Source organism: Protopterus annectens, chromosome 7.part0 (assembly GCF_019279795.1).
Source record: "Protopterus annectens isolate FY-2018-M chromosome 7.part0, PAN1.0, whole genome shotgun sequence".
Classification (NCBI taxonomy): domain Eukaryota; kingdom Metazoa; phylum Chordata; order Ceratodontiformes; family Protopteridae; genus Protopterus; species Protopterus annectens.
Window position 1 is genome coordinate 1,720,504,112 of NC_056739.1, and position 25,164 is coordinate 1,720,529,275.

Consider the following 25,164-nt stretch of genomic DNA (forward strand, 5'->3'; position numbering starts at 1 on the left):
TGGGGAGTAAGCCATTACACAAAAGTTGTATACTTACCATATATTTAGATCTTCATCATCCATGTCCATTCATTTCTACACTAGGCAGATATTGGACAGCAGCAACATCAGTTGTTTAACACCTCCAAGACTCTCCCAAGCTCAAAATCTCCTCCCCATTAGCTCCCAAAATGCCCAACATCTCATTTCACATTACCATGTCAAGCCTGGCCATTTAAATCCAAAACCAAAGAACCTATATCACCGTATAGTCATCATGGACACTGCACCCAGGTCTCCATGCAAGGCATTATTTTTGCTAGGATGAGAAATGGTGAGAGAGTTTGCTGAAGTGATTGGACATGGATCATGAAGACTGAGTAATTATGGTAGTACATAACTTTAATATCTTACACAATCCATCCACTTCAACAATAAAACAATGTCTCCAACTTCTACACTTAGGTGCCATCTAACAAATTACCATAAAGACAGGCAGTCCTGAAGATTGACCTGGACCTTGAGATCACACCCAGCTTATTGTCTAATGAAAAGTGTGCATAGACATCCATGTGACTAGAAGAGTTGCTTCCAAGACTGAGGGAGAAGCTATGGCTTTTGCAGAATGAGCTTGAGGTGTGTCTGAAAGCCAGCTGGTGAAGGTAATTGTGGATATTTTCTGACCTGCTTTACCTACAGCAAAGGAGACTAAAAGCTGATAGATTATCCTTTCTGAAATATTCAGCTTTCACTAGATGGTCTTAGTTGATGGTGTACATCAAGACAGTGCAACATACCCCAATGTACTGAAGGATGAATAGCGGAAGATTAATAGACCGATTAAGGTAAATTTCTGTGGGAACTCTAGTCAAAAATGTTTGAGTTATTACATAAAGAAATGTGATATTTATGCACAAAATTATATACAGGGGTTTGGAAGAAAATGCCAGACGTTCTGCAACTGTTATACCAAATGAAACGTTATAGTTTCCAAGATAAAAACTAAAAATCCACTTTGGTTGTTGGAGCAAAGGGAGGTGGCAACAGTTTCTCTAGCATAAAACTGAAGTCTGAAGTAGGTGCAATTTTTTTTTTTTTTTTTTTTTAAAGAGGTGGGGTCAATAGAAAGTCATAGGCTTTTAAAGACCCTAAATAAACACCTTGATCAAAGATCTAAATAGCTGTTGAATGCGCATTGACAGTAGAATAGTTGCAGCCTTGATTAAAAAAAAAAAAAAAAAAAGTGGGCCCAGAACTGCCAGGATCCCATTTAAAAAATTATAGTCTCTGGTTTGTGGCCCATAAAGAAAATTTTGTCTGCTCACTTCAGTAAAACTTTTCTAGTGGAGGGCTTTTGAGGAACTGTGAATATCTGAACAACCCCGAAAGGGTGGACAGAGTCCCTGGCCATTAGAGGCTTAACAACTGTGAGCGGCTTGCCAGACAGATGAGCGAGGAGACCTTTGTGAGGTCTGAGGATAAGAGTGTGCTCTAGAACAGTGGTCTCCAACCTTTTTTGCACCAAGGACTGGTATCAATGTAAGACAATTTTTCACGGACTAGCCATCTCGCGGTGTGCATAATAAAGTAGATATTTATGTATGTATTTATTTATTTATTAATTAATTAATTTATTTGATATTTGTTTAATGAGGAGGCCAGACCTGGGGAGAAAAGCTCCAAAGTACAGTAAAAAGACAACTAGCAATAATTACCGTAAAAAAAAAAGTGTACAATCGGCTTAACAGCATAACATTGATCTTCTATGGTTGAGAGGTAAGTAAACCTAATGGCAACCTTACTGATTTTGTTTATAAGAGCAATATTTAACATCTGTCCCTATTATGTGGCTCTGTCCAGCATACCTCTCAACTGTACAGATTTTCACAGAATGTCCAGATTTTTGCCTCATATTTTTGGTCTTTTTCTCATAAAATTGTCGTTTTCTGGCAAATCACTGGCACATCATTGAGGCTGAAGTCAGAAAATAATAACAGTTGAATTTCATACTTCATACCCTTAAGAAAATTCATTGTGATGCAAAACCTGTTTCTATCAACTTTCAAAGTTTGTAAGAGCAGCACTTAAAAGGGTCCCTATTTTGGGCCTTTGTCCAGATTTCTTGATCTAAGTAAGAGGTTGAGAGTTAGGTGTGTGTGTGTGTGTGTGTGTGTGTGTGTGTGTGTGTGTGTGTGTGTGTGTGTGTGTGTGTGTGTGTGTGTGTGTGTCCATGTCCGTGTGTGAGGGGAGGGACAGGAAGAGTGAGAATGATCGCTGCAGCAGCAATGAGGTTTGTGTACCTTTCGTCCGTATCACACACATCGCTCTCACTCTTTTCCGATCTCTCACACACAGTCACTCCCTCATTCATACCTGCATTCACTCACACATCACTCTTACTCGCTCCCAGTCAAACGCACACTCAGTCACATCCTCATTCATACCTGCATTCATTCACACATCGCTCTCACTCTCCCAATCTCACACATACACACACACATACACTTCCTCATTCATACTTGCGTTTATTCACACATTTATTCACACACCCACTTACGCATTCATTCATACATTGCTCTCACTCTCCCGGTCTCACACCCACATGCCACACACCCACTTATGCATTAATTCATACATCGCTCTCACTCTCCCGATCTCACATCCACATGCCACACACACCCACTTACGCATTCATTCATACATCTCTCTCTCTACTCTTCGATCTCACGCATACAAACACAGTCATTTCCTCATTCATGCCTGCATTCATTCACACATCACTCTCACTGTTCCGATCTCACACACACACAGCCACTTCTTCATTCATTCACATCTTCGTTCACACATCGCTCTCACTCTCCTGATCTCACACATACACACTTCCTCATTCATACCTGTATTCATTCACACAGACACATGGCCACTTCCTCATTTATACCTACATTTACTCACACATTGCTGTCACTGTTCTGATCTGTCACACACACACACACACAGACACTTCTTCATTCATTCGCACATCACTCTTCCGATCTCACACAAACACACATACACAGCCACTTCTTCATTCATTCCTGCATTCATTCACACATCGTTCTCACTCTACCAATCTCTCACAAACACACAGATTCTTTTGCTTTCATGCATGCATTCACTTAACACACAGACAGACACACACTCATACAGGCATTAATTTACCTTGCCTGACGCCCCGATTCCAAGTGCTCCACGGCCCGGTACTGGTCCGTGGCCCGGTGGTTGGGGAATGCTGCTCTAGAAGATGAGAGCACTGAAGGAAGCACCATAGTTGTTTAAGCCAGCAAGTGGCTATAAAAATAACCCTGACCTTGCACTCTTTAGCTTCCTGCAGAAATGTTCGTTATAAAGTGAAATGGCGAGAAAAGTATAAAGAAGATCTGGTGCCAGTGCTTCTGAAGCAGAGCTTACTCGAGAGTCTGCTCCTCTAGGGAAATTAGAGAGAAGTAGATACTGCAATTGGCATGGGTTAAGGATGCAAAGAGGTCATAACAAGGCTTTCCCCAGTAGCAAAAGACTGTTCACCATTGATGGATTCCATTACCACTTCAGAGTTTTTTGTAAACATAAATGTAGCTTGTCCACTAGTGAGCTGGCCATATCAGGAAAGGTTTAATGCAATAAAAAACTGATACCAAGCAGTTGCTGTGGTTTGAGTGGATGGCAACTGTACCCCCAATGAGGAGGTCCTACAGAGCTTGGAAAATTAGGACGACTCCATTTATCTTAAGATGCTAATACACAGAGACACCACTTTTTATGACCAAGTCCCTTGGATTATCTGCCTTAAATAATGCCTCCCTCCTCAAATCAGAAGTACCCATTGCAATCCTCACATTTCGAAAGAGAAATGTAAGGGGACTGCCCGAGAAAGATTGCTTGGAAGAAGCTATTAAAAAGATGTCAGTGGCATGTTCATAAAATTCATACTGGATGACATATTGGGTCTATATTCTCTGTCCATTGGGTGCTGAGTGTCCTCAATTTTCGTGGTCCCTTTGTATAGACACACACACACACACACACACACACACACACACACACACACACACACACACACACACACACACACACACACACACACACACACGCATACATATATACTAATGGGGTCAGGAAAATTGCTGCTGCCATAAGAACCAGAGCACTGAAGCAGGATTCAACTGCCACTGTGAAGAGAAGGCAAGAGGAGACTAATATTGGCTCAAAGATCTTGAGTTCTGTCTGGTGGATGGTTGACTGTGCAGATCTGTGTCCAGGTGGCAGGCAATGAAAATCTGTATTTGTGATGGCCTCAGTTGTAACTTGAGTGTTTACTAATATTCCAAGGGACAAAACAACTACAGCAGATAGTACCTTGGTTTTACTGGCAACTCCTTTGTCATGGGTGGTAGGGATCAAATCTTGTCCCTTTCAGCATGAGTTGAGCTGTAGGAGCTGACATACATTTGGTAAACATCCTTGGGGCTTTGGTAAAGCTACTTGGGGATGGGCAATAAAATTGTAATGGTTGCATCCAGCATGAAGTATAGGAATGTCTAGAATGCCTTGACTATCTTTATGTGCAAATAGACATCCTGGAGTTCCAGACAGATTTGTCTGTCTCCCATTCCTCTGTTTTGGAGGAATTATCCTGTTAAAGCTGCCTTTGTTTGTAGAATTCCTCGTCAGCCTTCCAAAGGTAAGAAAGCCCCAGGTGTGTTTTTTCTGATAAACCAACTCGGACTCCTAGACCTCTAGAACCTTCCTTTCAGAACAAGTCTGCCTCCATCTGACATTCTGCCTTTCCTTCCCCTCAGGCAAGTTCCCTAGTTTCTGACTGTCTTTGTCACTCCCTGTTTGACAACAGATTACTTCAGACTCTTGGGTTCATTCAGTCATCTGTCAAGACTACTTCATGGTCTGGAAGTCTATACCCCCCTCACCCACCCATTCGGCATTCCTCAAACTCCTTCAGATGAAATTGCAGGATTTACTAGATCAGGGCACTGTTCAACCCATCTCAGAGGGCCTAAGAGATGCAGGATTTTATTCCAGGATGTTTCTGGTTCCCAGAAAGGTGGTGTCCTGGAGGCCTGTTCTAGACCTTTCTTTTTTGAATACTTCCCTTAAGGTACCTACCTTCAGGATACTTTCCCTCCAGACCCTGTTTCCCTTTCTTGCTTCCTCAAGTCTTCCTAGTTTCCCTGGATCTGAAGGATGTTTGTCTTCATATTCCCATTCACTCTCTGTTCAGGAAGTATTTGCATTTCTCCATAGCTTCCTCTCATTTTCAGTTCTCTACTTTGCCCTTTGTTTTTTCCACAGCTCCAAGGGTACTTACCAAGTGCCTGGCTCCATAACTTCTGCAGGCTTCAAGGATTGCAAATATTTCCTTATCTGGATGATCTTCTTCAGCCCCCCTCTCCTTCCATGCTCCTGCAGCACCTGTACTTTACCAGGCTGCTGTTTTACAGTCTGGGTTTCATCATTAATCTCTCCATATGTTTATCATGTCCCACTCTCAGGATCACATCTTCCTGGGATGCAGGATTCAGATTATTTCAATGCTGGCATCTCTGCCTGCTCCCAAGGTACTGTCTCTACCAACGTACTTCCATTCCTTGCTTCCTCTGTCTTTCATGCCTAACAGGGAATTTCTGAGGGCTGTGCAGTTCAAGGCATCAGCAATCCCCATGCTCCCTTTTGCTGAACTTCACATGAGAAAGTTTAAATGGTACATTGGGTCACTGTGGCTTCAACATTACCACCCACAGGAGATGTTCTTCATCTCACATTGCTGCAGTCCTAACACTTGGGTAGTCCGCTGTCCCTCGGTCGGCCCGAATATCAGAGTATAAGGCTGACGTCGGTCAGGGCGCATTTGACTGACATCAGAACGTCAGGGTACAAATGCGCATGACCGACGTCATATCCTCAGTCTTTTTTGCCGCATGGTCCGATGCAGAAGCAGTGTTGCAAGTGCCGTTCGGCGTTCTGAAATTTTTCGAATTCGGAGTTTCAGACCGAAGTCAGAGTTGGTTAAGTACCCCGTTGGGGAATATTTTGGTTTTTTCTTGCCTCAGTGGTTTACCGGATGTCAGAAAAAGTGAATAACTGTATTTCTTGTGGGAAACAGATACCGCATAGGGATTACCATAACTTGTGTATACCTTGTTTGGGACCTGAGCACGACGTTGTTGGGTGCCGCTTCTGTGCTAGGTTCAATAAACGCACTATAAAGCGGAGGTTGGATTGTGCCAGGTTGGTCTTTGGGAAGCGGTGCAATTACAAAATGCCGTCGGATGCTCCGACGCCGGCTTCCTCAAAGAAGCGCAAGGACAAGGCAGTTAAACCTAGGTTAGAGGAGTCGTCCGAACCGGACGCCGGTTCTTTAGAGGCGTCAGTGGAACCGGTGGTTCCGACTGAGGCCTCTCTGGAGTCTCAGGGGGAAACTTTGATTTTACAGGATGTGGCCTCCCAGGAGGCAGGTCAGGCTGTAGGGGCTTCTCAGATTACTGTACTCCCTCCCTTCCTAAGGGGTCTAGGCCCTCTCTTTCTGCTTCCAAGGCTTCTCCTAGAGGCAGGTCTAGTTTAGCTTCTGTGGGTGTCACTCCCAGTTCTTCAGGTTCTGTGCCCAAGAAGCACATGCTTAAAATGGCAGAAGATTTAATTACTTTAATTAGAGGCTCTATGCCCCCTCCTGATAAAAGGCCTAGGATGGAACCAGTGTTGGGGGATTGGGAGCAGGCTTCGGATGTGTCTGAGTCTTCGGCTGAAGACTTACAGGAGTATGCTCATTATTCTGATTCTGATGTGGATGATTCTACTCCTTCAGCTTCTCCTCCTGAGGATTTTTCTTTTCAGAGACCCTTCACTCCATGAGAGAGCATTTTAAATGGGAAGGTCAGGACTTCTCTGATTCCAGGAAAAGGCTTAGGGAATTTTTGTTTTTACCCCAGCATAGGCCTTTGGCTATACCTCCTGTTCTAAATGTGGTGGAAGATGTATTTGCAGAGGCTTCTCTTAATCCTGATTCTTTGCCTCCTGCTCCTGTTAAACCTGATAGGTATTACAGGGTACCTGAAGCTCATAAGTATCTTTTTAAAAGTCCTAGGGCAGACCCTGAAACTGTTAGCCAGGGGCCTAAGGGTGTTAAGGCTTCTGTTGTCAAGAATCCGGTTCCTGCAGATAAAGAGGCTAGGGCCTTGGATAGATGGGGAAAGAAAGTTTATACTTCTTCCACTCTAGCCATGAGAGCTTTGAATTGCCAGTTTCACATGTTGAAATATCAAAATTATCTCCTTTCACAGTTGAAATCTAAGGTTGATGCTCTGGCGGAAGGTATTGATTGTAAAGAGTTACAAGATTTAGTGCATGTTTCTGAACAGGTGGGTAAGCACTCTTTGCAATGTGGTTTTGATGCTGTACAGGCCTCGTCCAGGGTGGCTGCCACTGGGTCAGTTCTTCGCAGGCATGCCTGGCTGCGGGATCAAAATTTATCTGACCATGTTAAAACTAGGATTTTGGATGCCCCTTTGCAATCTGATGTCTTGTTTGGTTCTCCTGTTGAGGCAGTTTTAAAGAAAATGGAAGACAAGGCTAAGTCTATGCAGACTGTTAAAGAATTTTTACAGGTTCAGCCTCCAAAGTTCAGTAGAAATTGGCCTACTAAGGGGTGGACGTATCCTTCTTATGATTCCCAGTCTAGGGGTAGAACTAGACGTGGCAGGGGCAGAGGTCAGGGCTCTTTCAGGCCTAGGACAGGGAGTTCTCCTGCACAATCTTCAGGTGAGGGCAGGGGTCAGTCCTTTGTAAACAAACCCAATGACCTACCTTTTCAGCTGCCAGAACCTTCTCGCCTGGCAGCACCTTTGGGAGGAAGGTTGGCACTTTTCAAAGAAAATTGGAGGTTGATTACCCAAGACAGATGGGTATTGGACATCATACATCACGGTTACAGGTTTTATTTCCATACCTTGCCTCCTTTCAAGGGCATGCCAGACATTCCTCCTCAACAAAGAATAGAGGCTCACAAGCAAATTTCTCTGTTACTCCAAATAGGGGCCATACAGCCGGTTCCTATGCCAGAAAGAGGCCTAGGATTTTATTCTCGCCTGTTCCTTGTACCAAAAAGGGGAACACGTGGAGACCAATTTTGGATTTATCTATCCTCAACACTTATCTGGACATTCCCAAGTTCAAGATGTTGACGTTACAACAACTTTTACCTCTGCTGGGCAAGGATCACTGGATGGTAACTTTGGATCTCAAAGAGGCATATCTTCATGTTCCTATCAGACTAAGTTGCAGGAAGTATCTGCGTTTTCGGACTGGGACTTCTCACTATCAGTTCTCTGCATTGCCCTTTGGCTTATCTACTGCGCCCAGAGTATTTACGAAAGTTCTGGCTCCAGTGATAGCTTTCTTCAGGCTGAAAGGAATACAAATCTATCCTTATTTGGATGATTGCCTGATTCTGGCTCAAGGAAGGGAAGAGCTTCTTCGTCATTTGGAATATGTGATAGCAGTGCTAAGATGCCTGGGGTATTCTGTGAACGAAATAAAGTCCAGTCTAGTACCCTCTCAAGACATGTGCTTTCTGGGTGTAAGACTGAATACAGCATCCCAGATGGCCTTTCTAACCCCGGACAAACAAAAGAATCTTTCCCTTTACTTCCATCATCTATCTCTTCAGTCCGGGCTGACTGCAAGGACAGTCCTTCAAGCCATAGGGTTCATGGCATCTTGTATTCTGGTGCTTCCCAATGCCAAACTGCATATGAGGAAGTTGCAATGGTATCTCAAGAATGTATGGACACAGCACTGCCAGGATCTGGACACTGTCATTCCAATAATACCTTGCATTCAAAAGGAATTTTTGTGGTGGGCTCAGGAATGTCACCTAAACAAGGGACTCTCTGTGACCCGGCCAGAGGCGAGTCAAATTTTAACGACAGATGCCTCGGACAAAGCTTGGTGAGCTCATCTAAACGGAAAGTGGATACAAGACAAGTGGCCTGTCAGACTACAGCATCTACATATCAACTTGAAGGAGATGTTAGCAGTCCAGTTTGCATTAATAGCTTTCAAGGATTTACTTCTTCCAGGGCAGGTGTTGATTCTAACAGACAACACAACTGTCATGTGGTACATCAACAAGCAAGGAGGAACACATTCTTATCCTCTATGCAGGCAAGCAATGATTTTGTGGGAGACTGCTCTCAGTTTACAACTAAGTCTTCAGGCAAGGTTTCTGCCAGGAGCACAGAACTCCTTAGCAGATGTGTTAAGCAGACAAATCATGGATCCCCACGAGTGGAAACTGGATCTTCATGTATTTCAGAAATTGACAGTGTCCTGGGGAACTCCAGACATAGATCTGTTCGCTTCTCCACTAAACCATCAGCTGCCAAAGTTTTGCACAAAGAGGTTTCATCCCACAGCCTGGAAAGTGGATGCTCTTTCTTTCAGTTGGAAAAATCTTCATGTGTATGCCTTCCCACCTCTGCCTCTCCTCCCAAAGGTACTTCTGAAGGTCAGACAGGACAAGCCAAGGATGATTTTGATAGCTCCAGATTGGCCTCGGCAGCACTGGTACCCATTACTGAGAAGTCTAGTGCGGAAGCCTCCATGGCCTTTGCCTTTGATTCCACATCTGTTGTCCCAGGAGGACAGTCATTTGCTCAATGTCAAACTTCACTCTCTTCATCTAACAGCCTGGCATATTCTGTTTTAAACCATAGAGGGTCTCAACTTCCACAACAAGTTTTGAATGTGATTTTGGAAGCTAGAAGGCCTAGTACCAGGAAAGTGTACTCAGATAAATGGAAGAGATTTTTATTTTGGAGTGCAGCTAAGGATTTGGATGTTTCTGAGCCTGATTTAAGTGTGGCTCTTCAATATCTTACGGAGTTATTAGACAAAGGTTTGTCCTTCTCTTCTATTAAGATTCATGCTGCAGCAATTTCAGCTTACTACGACTGTGACCCACCATTGTTTTCTCATCCTTTGTTCAAGCAATTTCTTAGAGGGGCAAAGAATATAAGACCCCCACGAAGGGCTCCTACTCCTGCTTGGGATCTCAATTTTGTGTTGGAGAAACTCACTCTACAACCTTTTGAGCCTGCAGCTACTGCTGAGTTGAAATATTTGTCATGGAAGACTGCTTTTTTGTTGGCCATTACCTCTGCAAGAAGGGTTTCTGAATTGCAGGCCCTTATGGCAGTTGAGCCTTTCTTAATTTTCCATAAGGATAGGGTATCTTTACGTACTAATCCTTCCTTTGTGCCTAAAGTGGTTTCTAGTGTGGCTTTAAACCAAACTATTCATTTGCCTACTTTTTATGCAAATCCCCAAAATAAAGGGGAAAAGATTTTGCACACTTTAGATGTACACAGGCAGTTGCGATATTATTTGGACAGAACTAAAGGGTTCAGGCAATCTCAGCAGTTATTAGTTTCTTTTGCTTTGTGCTCTCAGGGCAAGCCCGTGTCAAAACAAACTATTTCTAAGTGGATTGGATTTTGCATTGCTTTCTGTTATTCCCATCATGGCAAAGAGATTCCAGCTGGGATTAGGCCTCATTCCACTAGGGCTACTGCCACCAACAGCTTTTTTGCGGGGGGTGGCAACTAAGGATATTTTGGAGGCAGCCACTTGGAGTTCAGTGCATACCTTCTCTAGGCATTACCACCTTCCATTGTACTCTAAATCCAGGGCTGGGTTTGCCACTGCTGTGTTGCAGGGCATTCTGGCAGCTCCTGCTTCATTATAGTTTAGCCATCCTCCCTTACCTCTGCTTTGGGATTCTACCCAAGTGTTAGGACTGCAGCAATGTGAGATGAAGAACATAGTACAGTTTTGTACCTACCATAAATGTAGATGTTCGAAGATCCACATTGCTGCAGTCCAATTTACCCTCCCTCCTTCCCCTCTGTAGTTTGAGGTGGTTGTGTGGGTTGGGTTATCCATCGGAGGTATATGGTGTTTATTGTATATATCGTATATATTGTACATATTCTTGGTGTTAGGCTGGTTGGTTGTTTAGCTGTTGCCTAGGGGTTTTGACCTTTTTCTTTAGGGTCTTCTGACATCTGGGGCAAGAAAAGACTGAGGATATGACGTCGGTCATGCGCATTTGTACCCTGACGTTCTGATGTCAGTCAAATGCGCCCTGACCGACGTCAGCCTTATACTCTGATATTTGGGCCGACCGAGGGACAGCGGACTACCCAAGTGTTAGGACTGCAGCAATGTGGATCTTCGAACATCTACATTTATGGTAGGTACAAAACTGTACTTTTCCAATTCCCTTACTTTTTTGTCTAAAACTCGAGCGTCAATGGTGGGTTCAATCCAGGCTCCCCTTTCCAGCCTCCTACTTTGTCTCAGGAGCTCTTTACAGACACCTCAGATCAGGGGTGGGGGAGGGAGCTGCTTCAGGCAGTATGAGTTTTCAGAGTCTCTGTACTCCTCATCAACAAATGGATTACATCAACATCAACGAAATGTGCGCCCTTATTCTTGCTCTCCAGGCTTTCCAGTCCCATTGGTACCCAGGCCCTTTAACGGTCTATATGGAAAACATCACAGTCATGTGGTACATCAACAAGCAGTGGGGCACGAGGTCCCATCTTTGCAGACTAGCCCTTCAGGCCTGTGATCTAGCTATTCAAATGCCGGTTTCTCTGCAGGCAGTTTATATTCCTTCTGGACAAAACCGGGTGGCAGACTGTCTGAGCAGATCCAGGGCACACCCTCACGATTTAATGCTTCACAGAGAGGTGTTTCTGGACATAGTTCATTGGTGGGGTATCTCTCAAATGGATCTCTTTGCCTCCCTTCTGTGTAGATAGCCTCCTCTTCTGTTGCAGAAGCCCAAGCCCTCTAGCTTAGAGGGTGGATGGCAGTGTCTATTTTCATGGAAGAGGATGTTTGTTTATGCTTTTCCTCTTCTTCCCAGGGTCCTGCACAAGGTCAAACAGGACTCCAAAAATCTTGCTGACTCCCTTTTGACCCAGAGAGCACTGGTTCCTCCAGCCTTTTAACATTTGGCCAGGAGCAAACATAACAAGTTACTGGATCTTCTCACACTAGTCAAGTGGGTTTCTCCTTCACCCTCATCTGCCGATTCTTCAACTGACACTTTAGGTGATATGGTTTTAATTCCCTTTCAACACTATTTCTTTTAAGATATGTTTAAGGTTCTGCAAGAGGCCAGGAAACCCAGTACTGGAAAAATCGTACATGTCCAAATGGAGAAGATTTTGTCTTTGCTGTCTTAAACGTCACCAGGCTCCTTCCTCATTGAGGTGTCTTTGTTTTTCACTTGTGTGAACTTCTCCATGCTGGCTTGGTATATTCTTCTGTCAAAGCTCACTTGTCAGCAATCTCTGCCTTTTTGCCTTTGAATCCACTGTTGGCCTCTCGTTTTGAGGTTAAATAATTCCTGAAAGGTATCCTTCACATCAGGCCACCACAAAAGCCCATCCTCCGTTCTTTGGGACCTTAATGTTTTTCTTGAGAAATTGACCAGGCTCCCTTTAAACTTGCTCCTACTACCTCTCTACAACATTACACCAGGAATACTGTTTATTGGTTGCACTCGCCTCCACCAAGAGAGTTCTGAACTCTAGGCATTGATGACAGTTTCTTCTTTTTTGATTTTTCATCGGAACAGGGTGTCTCTGTGTTCTAATTCTTTTTATGCATAAGGTGGTCAGTGAGTTGTCCTTTGATCAGTCTATCTAGCTCTCTTCCTTTTTTCCTTCCCCATAATTTGCTAGTGAGAAGGTTCTACACACATTGGGTCTTCATATACAGCTCGGGTATTGTCTAGATAAGACAAAGACTATACATAAATCTGAGCAATTGTTTCTTTTCCAACCAGTACATTGGGATTGGGAGGTTATAAGCAAACCATCTCCTGCTGGATTTTGAAAGCCATTTTTTTATTTCATGGCAAGTAGCTTTCTGCCTCAGTTTGATCCCATTTTGCCAGGGCAGTGGTCTGCTCTGGGGCTTTCTTAGAGTTTGGACACCAGTTCCATCCTTGAAGCTGCTACTTGGTCTTCTGTGCACACCTTCAGTAAACATTACAAGTTGGATGTCCTTTCCAGAGCCAGTCCAGGTTTTACAAGGCTATCCTTCATGGGTTTGTGGAAGGTTCTTCCCTTCACTACATTACAAGTTAGATGTCCTTTCCAGAGACAGGGCGGGATTTGCCAAGACTGTCCTTTATGGGTTTGTGGAGAGTTTTTCCTTGCCTTCCTCTTCCCATTCCTTACAGTAGCTTTTGTACTCTCCCATAGGTTATGAATACTGCAACAGTGATATGCAAGGACATAGTACAGTTGTATAAAATCTTGCCATAACAGTAAATGCCCTCTTCACTGTTGCACTATTCAGTCCCTCCCTTCTGCTCCCTTTTCTTCCTTTTTTTCAGTTGGGAACATCTGCTTAGCCAAGGGCTTTTTACCCTTCTCGTTGGCCATCTCCTTTTTCCTGGATGTACATGTTTGCCTTTCTCCTGGAGTTGTTCTTATTCTAAGGTTATGAATACTGCAACATTGAAGATAAGGATATCTATTGTTATGTTAAGATTGTACACAAACATCCCTAAAACAAAGGATTCACATGGCTAAAAGCTCCAAAACCTTGAGTAGGTAAGCACTTTCACACCTTACAGGTGCTGCTTCAAACAATAAATGCAAAAATACAAAAAACAAACATTTTATTGTAACAAATTATCGATTGAATTCATTTAAACAGGTCACATGACTTAAGAATGGGCTTTAAAGGTATAGTACCATATAAGCCATACCCTTTTCTGCTTGTAGAATGATCATCCATCTAAGTCACTCTTTTAAGTTTCATCTTTAAAATCACCTAATTGTAAATAGTTATACATAAAGTGCAAAACCATAAGAGTGTGAAGTGCCATGTTCATTAACATGTTTAGCTAATGCATTTCTAGTGTCAGCCTTTCTTATCTCATGTAAGTGCTCACAAATTTGTTCCCTCAATGAGCCGCGATTTGTCTTGCCTACATAGAAGCAAGGACAGATTCTGCCCATAGCTAAATAAACTACATTTCTAGTGGTGTAGTGAGCATAAATCTCTTGCCAGAGCTCAGGTGAATAAAGCATTCACTGGTATTGATAAAGCTGCAAAAATTGCATGATCTACAGGGAAAAGTACCATTACTTTGAGAGTGAATACTGGAACATTGCTGATTCTTGTAGGACAGCAGTCATTTCAAAGATGTCTTATTTTTGAAATGAAACCTAGAATCTGATGCCCTTTTCATTCCTCCTTATGAATGATTTTGCATGCATGTGGCAGAAGGCACCTCATGAGCAGCCAGTACAGGCATAGCCATCAGGAGACATGCCTGGATATGGCTTTGTGACTTTGTGGAACCCTTCAAGGCATCCTTCATTAATGCTCCCTTCGATGGGTCCTCCTGTTTGGACCTTCTGTGAAAGATACTCTGACCTGTAGCGAGCAAGAGAGAAAGACCTTGTCTGCAGTGAGGAATCAAGTTTTCTAGTCTTCAGAAGATGTTCTTCAGGAATCAACAAGGAGGTAAGAAGACTTGGTTCAGGAAGTCTCCAGGCTCTTTTCTGGGCCTGCAAGGAGATACCTCCTCCAGAGGTGGGGGGTGCCAAAGGCGGATGCCATCCCAGAGGCAGAGGGGCTCTGCAGAATCAGGGCTCCAGGGAACCCTTCCCTGATAGGCCCTTCCAGCATTCCTGAAATGTTTCCCGACTGTCCACCTCTGGAAGCAGTCAGGGGTCGTCTCTTCCTGCACCTGGATGCCTGGACAAGTATAACAAACAGTTCCAGGGTGTTATATTCCATTTTCCCTAACTCTTCCAGGTCCAAGGAGGAAACTCCTCAATGTTCCACCCAGTCAGAGGGGGAGTACACACTACAAGAAGTTCAAAAATTTCTGTAGAAGTCATCCAAGAAGTCCCAACTGAACAAAGAGGATTCGGAATTAATTCTCGCTTCTTTTTAGTGCCAGAAAAAGTCAGGGGACCTGAGACCAGTTCTGGATCTCAGCAATTTTGAATCATTTTGTCAAGAGGTCAAAGTTCCAAAAGGTTACAGTTCAGTCCATCTTGCCACTGCTACACAAGGATGATTGGATGTGCTCTGTGGATCTTCTCCTGATGGCTGTGCCTGTTACCGGCTGCTTGTGAATTACCTTCTGCTGCATGCAAAATCATTAGTGAGGAAGAATGAATACATATTAGTTATGGTGAGTACATAACTTTTCATCTGTCCTACAATCTGTTTTAAACTTTCATCTGCCATGAGATTCGGCCATTTTTTTCTCACTATATCACACACATCATTGACGTTACTTGGATAAAATGAAGATAAGCCAACTCTTTCTGATCCAGAATTCTGAACTGTATTAATAAATTTTCTTTCCTGATGCGAGGCAGAAAAATAAGATTGGGCTCTGAGAGTAATTTAGCTAGGATTGACATTTAATGAGCTGTCAACCTTCGTATAAGAATTGCCTCTATTAGCAACTCTGCATGTAGATCTATTAATGCTTCCTGAAAATTACTGTCTCTGTTATTCAGTCTTGACTTTTACCTTTCATACTCTGGCCTTTCAATTTTTTTTTTTTTTTAATGTATGTAGCCTGGATGCATGCTGCTCCTGTGTAGTATGATTCTTCCACATAGGCAAGAAAAATCGCTCGTTGAGGGAATGGATTCGTGAGCACTTATGAGATAAGAAAGGCCGACACTAGCAATGCATTAGCTAAACTTGTTAAGGAATATGGCGCTTCACATTCTTTCTATTTAATGGTTTTACAGTTGCTGTATAATGATTTATGGTTTACAGTTAGGGGATTTTAAAAATGAAACAGAAAAGAGTGAATTTAGATCATTCTACACGCAGACAAGGGATTTAGCTTAAATGGTACTGTACCTTTAAAGCCCATTCATAAGTCACGTGACTTGTTTAAATGAGTTTGATACTTTGTTTACTGTAAAATGTTAGTTTTTGTGTATTTTGTATTTATGGTGTGAAGAAGTCCCTGTAAGGGGTGAAAGCGCTTATCTACTCATTTAAGATGTGTATTTTTAACTGTTTGTGTGAGTCCTTTGTTTTTGGGATTTTTGCTGTTTTTTTTTTTTTTTTTTTTTTAACCTAGGAACACTTTATTCACATATTGCATGTGTTTCTAACTTTGTCTTTGGTTTTGGCACCTACGTAGAGCGTGGCAGAAGGCTTTGATATAGAACTTGATTTTAATCCTAGAAATTTCAGTCTTGGAAGGTATCTTGATTGATTTGGAAGAATCATGCGTGTGGATGGCAATCCTCATTTGCTGTGGAGTGCCTCAGAAATGGACAAGCAAACTGAAATTGCAGGTTTGGACTTTGATGCTTTTCATTCTCTGCTAAAATACCTTGAAAATAGTTTAAACTGAAATGGTTACAGTGGCAGCATCTACATTTGGAAGCCTGCATCCATTTTAATGTGGTTCTGCGTGGTCTAAGAGTTATCAAGATGCCCACCTACGGTGACTCTTATCCAGAACTGCTAAACAAAATGGCAGAAGCTCATTTTAGTTCTCAGCTTTGGATACGTTAGACTTTTTGTAGAGTTTTTTAAGCCTGTGGAAAATTCATTATTAGAAGAGATTACAATTTAGCAGCAGCAGCTAATTAGTAAGCTTCCATCAGACATTTGTTCCTCAGCTGTTGATGAGATTGCCAATACTACCTAAATGTATGAGACTAAAATTGCAGAGTCGGAAGAAGTTAGATTGGGACTTGCTGGACTTCAGATCTTGCAATGTTTTTTCTTTGCCTAAGAACCACATTTCAGCTGAACATTCTTTCAGTCCAGCTGACTCTGTAATTTCTGAACTTGACAGTGCATCTGTGGGAAGAGGCCTATAATCTGAATGTGAATCCCCCTGTTCAACTGACTACTGCTTTGAACACAAATCAACAGCATACCTGAATGGATGTACAATGAAAGGATGTTCTTCATTCCACATTGCTGCAGTCCTAACTATTGGGTAGTCCGCTGTCCCAGTCGGCCCGAATACCAAAGTATATGGCTGACGTCGGTCAAGGCGCATTAGACTGACGTCAGTACGTCAGGGTACTAATGCGCATGACCGACGCCATATCCTCAGTCTTTTTTGCCGCATGGTCCGATGCAGAAGCAGTTTTGCGAGCGCAGGTTGGCGTTCTGAAAGTTTCTGAAGTCAGAGTTTCAGACCGAATCAAAGTTGGCTAAGTACCCCGTTGGGGAATATTTTGGTTTTTTCTTGCCTCAGTATTTAACCGGATGTCAGAAAAAGTGAATAACTGTATTTCTTGTGGGAAACAGATACCTCATAGGGATTACCATACTTTGTGTATACCTTGTTTAGGGCCTGAGCACGACGTTGTTGGATGCCGCTCTTGTGCTAGATTTAACAAACGCACTATTAAGAGAAGGTTAGACTGTGCCAGGTTAGTTTTTGGGAAGCGTTGTAATTATAAAATGCCGTCGGATGCTCCGACGCCAGCTTCGGCCAAAAAGCGCAAGGACAAAGTAGCAAAGCCTAGAGTGGAAGAACCGACAGTCCCGGACGTCGGTTCTTTAGAAGGCTCAGTGGAGCCGGAGGTTCTGCCAGGAGTTTCTTTGGAGTCTCAGGGAGAGACTTTACTGTTACAGGATGTGTCCTCTCAGGAAGTAGGCCAGGCTGAAGGGGCTTCTCAGGTGGCTGTTCTTCCCTCTCTTCCTAAGGTGGTTAGAGCCTCCCTTCTGTTTCCAAGGCTTCTTTGAGAGGCAGGCCTAGTTTAGCTTCAGTGGGGGTTTCTCCTAGTGCTTCAGGGTCTTTGCCTAAGAAACATATGCTTAAAATGGCAGAGGATTTGATTACTATGATTAGAGGTTCTATGCCCCTCCTGATAAGAGGCCTAGGGTGGAACCTGAGTTTGAGAGTTTTGAGCAATGTTCGAGGCTTCTGAGTCTTCGGCTGAAGACTTGCAGGAGTATCCTCCTTATTCTGATTCTGATGTGGATGATTCTACTCCTTCAGCTTCTCCTCCTGAGGATTTTTCATTTTCAGAGACTCTGCATTCCATGAGGGAGCATTTTAAATGGGAAGGTCAAGATTTCTCTGATTCCAGGAAGAGGCTTAGGGAATTCTTGTTTTTACCCCAGCATAGGCCTTTAGCTATACCTCTTGTTCTGAATGTGGTGGAAGATGTTTTTGCAGAGGCTTCCCTGAATCCTGATTCTTTGCCTCCTGCCCCAGTTAAACCGGATAGGTACTATAGGGTGCCTGAAGCTCATAAGTATCTTTTTAAGAGTCCTAGGGCAGACCCGGAAACTGTCTCTCAAGTGCCTAAAGGTGTGAAGGCTTCTGTTGTTAAAAATCCTGTTCTTCCTGATAAAGAGGCAAGGGCTTTGGATAGATGGGGAAAGAAAGTGTATACTTCTTCCACTTTAGCCATGAGGGCGTTGAATTGTCAGTTTCACATGTTAAAATATCAGAATTATCTCCTTTCACAATTGAAGTCTAAGGTGGATGCTCTGGCAGAAGGTATTGAGTGTAAAGAGTTGCAGGATTTAGTTCATGTGTCTGAACAGGTGGGTAAGCATTCCTTGCAGTGTGGTTTTGATGCTGTGCAGGCCTCCTCGAGGGTGGCTGCCACTGGTTCTGTTCTTCGTAGGCACGCCTGGTTGAGGGATCAGAATTTAGCTGAGCATGTTAAAACAAGGATTTTGGATGCTCCTTTACAGTCTGATGTGTTGTTTGGTTCGCCTGTGGAAGCAGTTTTAAAGAAAATGGAGGACAAGGCTAAGTCTATGCAAACTGTTAAGGATTTTTTGCAGGTTCAGCCTCCGAAGTTTAGTAGAAATTGGCCTACTAAGGGCTGGACATATCCTGCTTATGATTCCCAGTCTAGGGGTAGGTCTAGACATGGTAGGGGCAGGGCTCAAGGTTCTTTTAGGCCTAGAACAGGGAGTTCACCTGCTCAGTCTTCTGGTGAGGGCAGGGGTCAGTCCTTTCGTAAACAGACCCAATGACCTACCTTTTCAGCTGCCAGTACATTCTCGCCTGGCAGCACCTTTGGGAGGAAGGCTGGCTCTTTTCAAAGAAAATTGGGATTTAATTACCCAAGACAGATGGGTTTTGGATATCATTCACCACGGTTACAGGTTTTACTTCCATACCTTGCCTCCTTTCAAAGGCATGTCAGACATTCCTCCTCTACAAAGAAAAGAGGCTCACAAGCAAATTTCTCTGTTGCTCCAAATAGGGGCCATTCAGCCAGTTCCTGTGCCAGAAAGGGGCCTAGGATTTTATTCTCGCCTGTTCCTAGTACCAAAGAAGGGGAACACGTGGAGACCAATTTTGGATTTATCTATCCTCAACACTTATTTGGACATTCCCAAGTTCAAAATGTTGACGTTACAACAGCTTTTACCTCTGCTGGGCAAAGATCACTGGATGGTAACTTTAGATCTCAAGGAAGCTTACCTTCATGTGCCTATCAGACTAAGTTGCAGGAAGTATCTGCGTTTTCGAGCTGGAAATTCTCATTATCAGTTCTCTGCGTTGCCCTTTGGCTTATCTACTGCCCAGAGTATTCACAAAGGTTCTGGCTCCAGTGATAGCTTACTTCAGGCTAAAAGGAATTCAAATCTATCCTTACTTGGACGACTGCCTGATTCTGGCTCAAGAAAAGGAAGACCTTTACAGCATTTGGAATTTGTGATAGCAGTGCTAAGATGCCTAGGGTATTCTGTGAACGAAATAAAGTCCAGTCTAGTACCCTCTCAAGACATGTGCTTTCTGGGTGTGAGACTGAATACAGCAGCCCAGATGGCCTTTTTAACCCCGGACAAACAAAAGAATCTTTCCAGTTTCTTCCATCAACTATCTCTTCAGTCCGGGCTGACTGCAAGGACAGTCCTTCAAGCCTTAGGGTTCATGGCATCTTGTATTCTGGTGCTTCCCAATGCCAAGCTGCATATGAGGAAGCTGCAATGGTATCTCAAAAATGTATGGACACAGCACTGCCAGGATCTGGACACTGTCATTCAAATATAATACCTTGCATTCAAAAGGAATTTTTGTGGTGGGCTCAGGAATGTCACCTAAACAAGGTACTCTCTGTGACCCGGCCAGAGGCGAGTCAGATTCTAACGACAGATGCCTCAGACATTGCTTGGGGAGCTCATCTAAATGGAAAGTGGATACAAGACAAGTGGCCTGCCAGACTACAGCATCTACATATCAACATGAAAGAGATGTTAGCAGTCCAGTTTGCATTAATGGCTTTCAAGGAATTACTTCTTCCAGGGCAGGTGTTGATTCTAACAGACAACACAACTGTCATGTGGTACATCAACAAACAAGGGGGAACACATTCTTACCCGTTGTGCAGGCAAGCAATGATTTTATGGGAGACTGCGCTCAGCTTGCAACTAACTCTTCAGGCAAGGTTTCTGCCGGATGCACAGAACTCCTTAGCAGATGTGTGAAGCAGAAAAATCATGCATCCCCACGAGTGGAAACTGGATCTTCATGTATTTGAAAATTGACAGTGTCATGGGGAACTCCAGACATAGATCTGTTCGCTTCTCCACTAAACCACCAGCTGCCAAAGTTTTGCACAAAGAGGTTTCATCACACAGCTTGGAAAGTGGATGCTCTTTCTTTCAGTTGGAAAAATCTTCATGTGTATGCCTTTCCACCTCTGCCTCTTCTCCCAAAGGTGCTCCTAAAGGTCAGACAAGACAAGCCAAGGATGATTTTAATAGCTCCAGATTGGCCTCGGCAACACTGGTACCCATTACTGAGGAGTCTGGTAAGGAAGCCTCCATGGCCTTTACCTTTGATTCCACACCTGTTGTCTCAGAGGGACGGTCACCTGCTCAATGTCAAGCTTCACTCTCTTCATCTAACAGCCTGGCATATTCTGTTTTGAAACACAGCAGGTCTCAACTTCCTCAACAAGTTTTAAATGTGATTATGGAAGCCAGAAGACCTAGTACAAGGAAAGCGTACGCAGAAAAATGGAAGAGATTTTTATTTTGGAGTGCAGCAAACAATTTGGAGATTTCTGAGCCTAATTTGAGTGTGGCTCTTCAATATCTTACTGAGTTATTGGACAAAGGTTTGTCTTTCTCTTCCATCAAGATTCATGCTGCAGCAATTTCAGCTCACTATGATTGTGACCCACCATTGTTTTCGCATCCTTTTTTCAAGCAATTTCTTAGAGGGGCAAAGAATATAAGACCCCAAGAGCTCCTACTCCTGCTTGGGATCTCAATTTTGTGTTGGAGAAACTTACTCTACAACCTTTTGAGCCTCATGCTACTGCTGAATTGAAATACTTGTCATGGAAGACTGCTTTTTTGTTGGCCATTACTTCTGCAAGAAGGGTTTCTGAATTGCAGGCCCTTATGGCGGTAGAGCCTTTTTTGATTTTTCATAAGGATAGGGTATCATTACGTACTAATCCTTCCTTTATGCCTAAGGTGGTTTCTAGTGTGGCTTTAAACCAAACTATTCATTTGCCTACTTTTTATGCAGATCCCCAAAATAAAGGGGAAAAGATTTTGCACACTTTAGATGTACACAGGCAATTGCGTTATTATTTAAGCAGGACTAAGGATTTTAGGCAGTCTCAGCAGTTGTTTGTTTCTTTTGCTTTGAGTTCTCAGGGCAAGCCTGTGTCAAAACAAACTATTTCTAAGTGGATTGGGTTTTGCATTGCATTTTGTTATTCCCATCATGGCAAGGAGATTCCAGCTGGGATTAGGCCTCATTCCACTAGGGCTACTGCCACTTCAACAGCATTTCTAAGGGGGGTGGCAACTAAGGATATTTTGGAGGCAGCTACTTGGAGTTCAGTGCATACTTTCTCTAGGCATTATCACCTTCCTCTCTACTCTAAATCTAGGGCTGGTTTTGCCACAGCTATTTTGCAAGGCATGTTGTCTGCTCCTGCTTCCTTATGATTTGCCAGCCTCCCTTACCTCTGCTTTGGGATTCTACCCAATAGTTAGGACTGCAGCAATGTGGAATGAAGAACATAGTACAGTTTTGTACCTACCATAAATGTAGATGTTCGAGGATCCACATTGCTGCAGTCCAATTTACCCTCCCTCCGTCCCCTCTGTGTTTAGGGGGGTTGTGTAGGTGAGGTTATACTCTGGTAATTTTGTATATATTGTACATATTTTTGGTGCAGGAATGTTTGGAGTTTTTGGTTTTGGCCTTGTCTTTTTAGGGTCTTCTGACATCTGGGGCAAGAAAAGACTGAGGATATGGCGTCGGTCATGCGCATTAGTACCCTGACGTACTGACGTCAGTCTAATGCGCCTTGACCGACGTCAGCCATATACTTTGGTATTCGGGCCGACTGGGACAGCGGACTACCCAATAGTTAGGACTGCAGCAATGTGGATCCTCGAACATCTACATTTATGGTAGGTACAAAACTGTACTTTCCTCTGACATCCACCTCTACCAGTTTGTTATTTCTGAGTCTACCTCTACCCATCAAGAACAGAGATCCACCCAGGGTGTGACATTAACAGAGTTGGGGAAGAAAGATGAAAACCATCCACAGAACTGACCCAATCATGCAGATTTGGGACCCAACCAAAGGTCTTCAGTAATTTTAACTAGTGTACAGGTTTCTTTGCTAGAGAAGGGACTGTTGTTCATTCCAGCTAGAAAACTGATGTTTGTGATGGGATTTTAGACCTTTAGTAGGAATGTAATGTTCAAATCTCTGTTCCCAGATGATTTTAAATCATGTAGTTTTAAGAAACCAAGTACCTTTGTTCCCTCCCTCCATCCGTTAATGGAAGCTTTTATCAAAAACTTTTGAGTCAGACATGATAGCATTGATGGATAAACCAGGTGCTGGTAAAACGTTTTTTAATCTTACCATTGATGAGTTTGCAGCTATCATAGAGCTGCAAGACAATGCAAATATCTGTATCCATCCTGCGGATAAAGGAGGGGTTGTAGTGGTAATGGACGGAAGTTTTTGTTGTAACAGTATTAATGATATGGTGTCAGACACTTCTGCCTATACTCATATTCATAAATATCTTATAGAAAAGATGATAAAACAGGTTCATTCAACCATTTATGGTTGTTTGAGTGTACATATATCCTTTGAATTTATACAGTTATCTGATTGTAGAATATCCGTTAGTTCCACTCTTGCATGGACTTCCCAAAATACATAAGGATCCCTGCACATCATATGCGACCCGTAGTGTCAGGCCATGGCTGGCTCAGTGAGCCGCTTTCTGTTTATGTGGAAAAGCTGTTGAAACCAGTAATTGACAAGGCAATGTCAGTTCTAAGGGATTCTAATCAATTTCTCCAAACTCTCTTTGAATGTTCACGAAGTTGTGTGGTGATCAACCTTATATGTTAGCTTCAAGAGCTAATATTGGACAATAATGTATTTATCTTTAATAATAACTACTGTCTTCAGAAACCGGGTATAGCTTATGAGCGCGACATGTGCTAATAGTTATGCGAATATGGTACTGGCTCACTGAGAAACAGTTATGTCATATTAGCTATTATAAAATATTTGTGGATGACATATTTATTTTGTGGACAGGCTCTCCTTCATTACTGTCAGAATTACCTGACTATTTAAATTTGACCACTACCTTCTATCTGCTCCTTCACAGGTTTTCTTTGAGATGCTTTATCTGTCTGTGTAAGATCATAGATGGTGTAGAAGCAATGCTGAACATTTGCTGAACCCTTGTGGGAGTTTACAAAGACTTTGGCTGCCTCATGATGCAAAGTGTTCTACTTAGATGAGTGGCAGCTAGGCTTTCCCACAAGAGAGTTGCTGATTCAAGGAAGATACTGTTAACTGCTTCTGTTCCTGTTATTCAGGAGTGGCCAATTAATTTTCCTAAGGGGCCACATGAGAACCTGGGACTGTTTTGGAGAGCCGGACCAATAGGCTGCTTAACTCAGAAAAAAAGTGCTATTCTAATAAGCCAAAACTGAAGTACAACAAAACTGTATTCACAGTAAAGCTGAAAGCATCATAACAGCAAAGTTAGTGTAAACACACAAGCAAATACCTATGGCAGATATACTATGAACAGTAACATACGTTTTATGTTGTAAATTAAAACATACATTAGTGGCTCACCACTACATGCTGCTACATAAGCATCTGGCAAGTAAGGCTGCAGTCCACAAATGTTGACATCTCTTTAAAACACATTTGTCCTCATCACTCAAAAATGTTTTTGTGCAGACTGAAATTTTGAAGAGAAGGTAGAGACCTAACACTGTTTAGGATAGAATTCTGCAGAACAGGAGCATGAACTGAGAAACATCTGCTGCAATTGTGAAAAATGTGAATCACACGTAAATATAGCAGAAAAATAGTACAGAGGTCCGTTAGGAGACGTGAAGGAAACAGCATGAGTGAAAGAAGCAGAACGAGCAAGTAAAGGTCAGTACCCAAAAAAAAAAGCTTATGTTGGACAGCCGAGCCAGAAGATTAAGGTTAGGTGATTCTGTATATTCTTAACTCCATTCCCCTCATTACTGCCAGGTGCACTGCAAACAGTCCAGTGCAGATGTCTGCAGAACTGCCAAGCTTGACTAGGGTAAGAAGCAGCCCTTCTTTGGGCTCATGCCCCAGAGTCCTGCCCTCAAGCAAAAAGTGTGCAGTTTTGGCCTTAACCCCAGTTGGATCTTTGGAGCTTCTGCAGGAAGACCTGTGATAATTACTCCTCCAGGGATGGCATATCCCAGCCCATTTACTCCCCTGTATTGCCCTTTTTTTCCAATTCCTGTTGATAATTTCTGATTGCTACAGTGTCCCATACAAACCTGTCACAAGCACTAGTTTTCTTCTTGTGCCATCCTGGACTCTGACTAGTATTCCAAGGGAAGGGTATTCGCTTTTCACTACAGTGTTCCAGCTTTGTTCTCTTGTACTAAAGCAACAGCAGCATTATGTTTTTGGACTTTGGGACTCTTGGCAGCAGTGACTTTCTGGTTTCATTTACAGGGTACCATGTTAGAGCCCTACAGTGAGGGTTTAAAGATGTCAGAACATATCCCAAGTCCCAGTTGATACAAATTTCCTGGGTGTGTTTTTGACATCAAAAGTG

General features: G+C 43.0%; 1 protein-coding gene across 1 annotated transcript in view; it reads left to right on the forward strand.

Moving 5' to 3' along the window:
• FURIN (furin, paired basic amino acid cleaving enzyme) overlaps nucleotides 1-25,164 on the forward strand; it is a 1,258,063-nt gene that overhangs the window by 733,796 nt on the left and 499,103 nt on the right. The window lies entirely within an intron of this gene.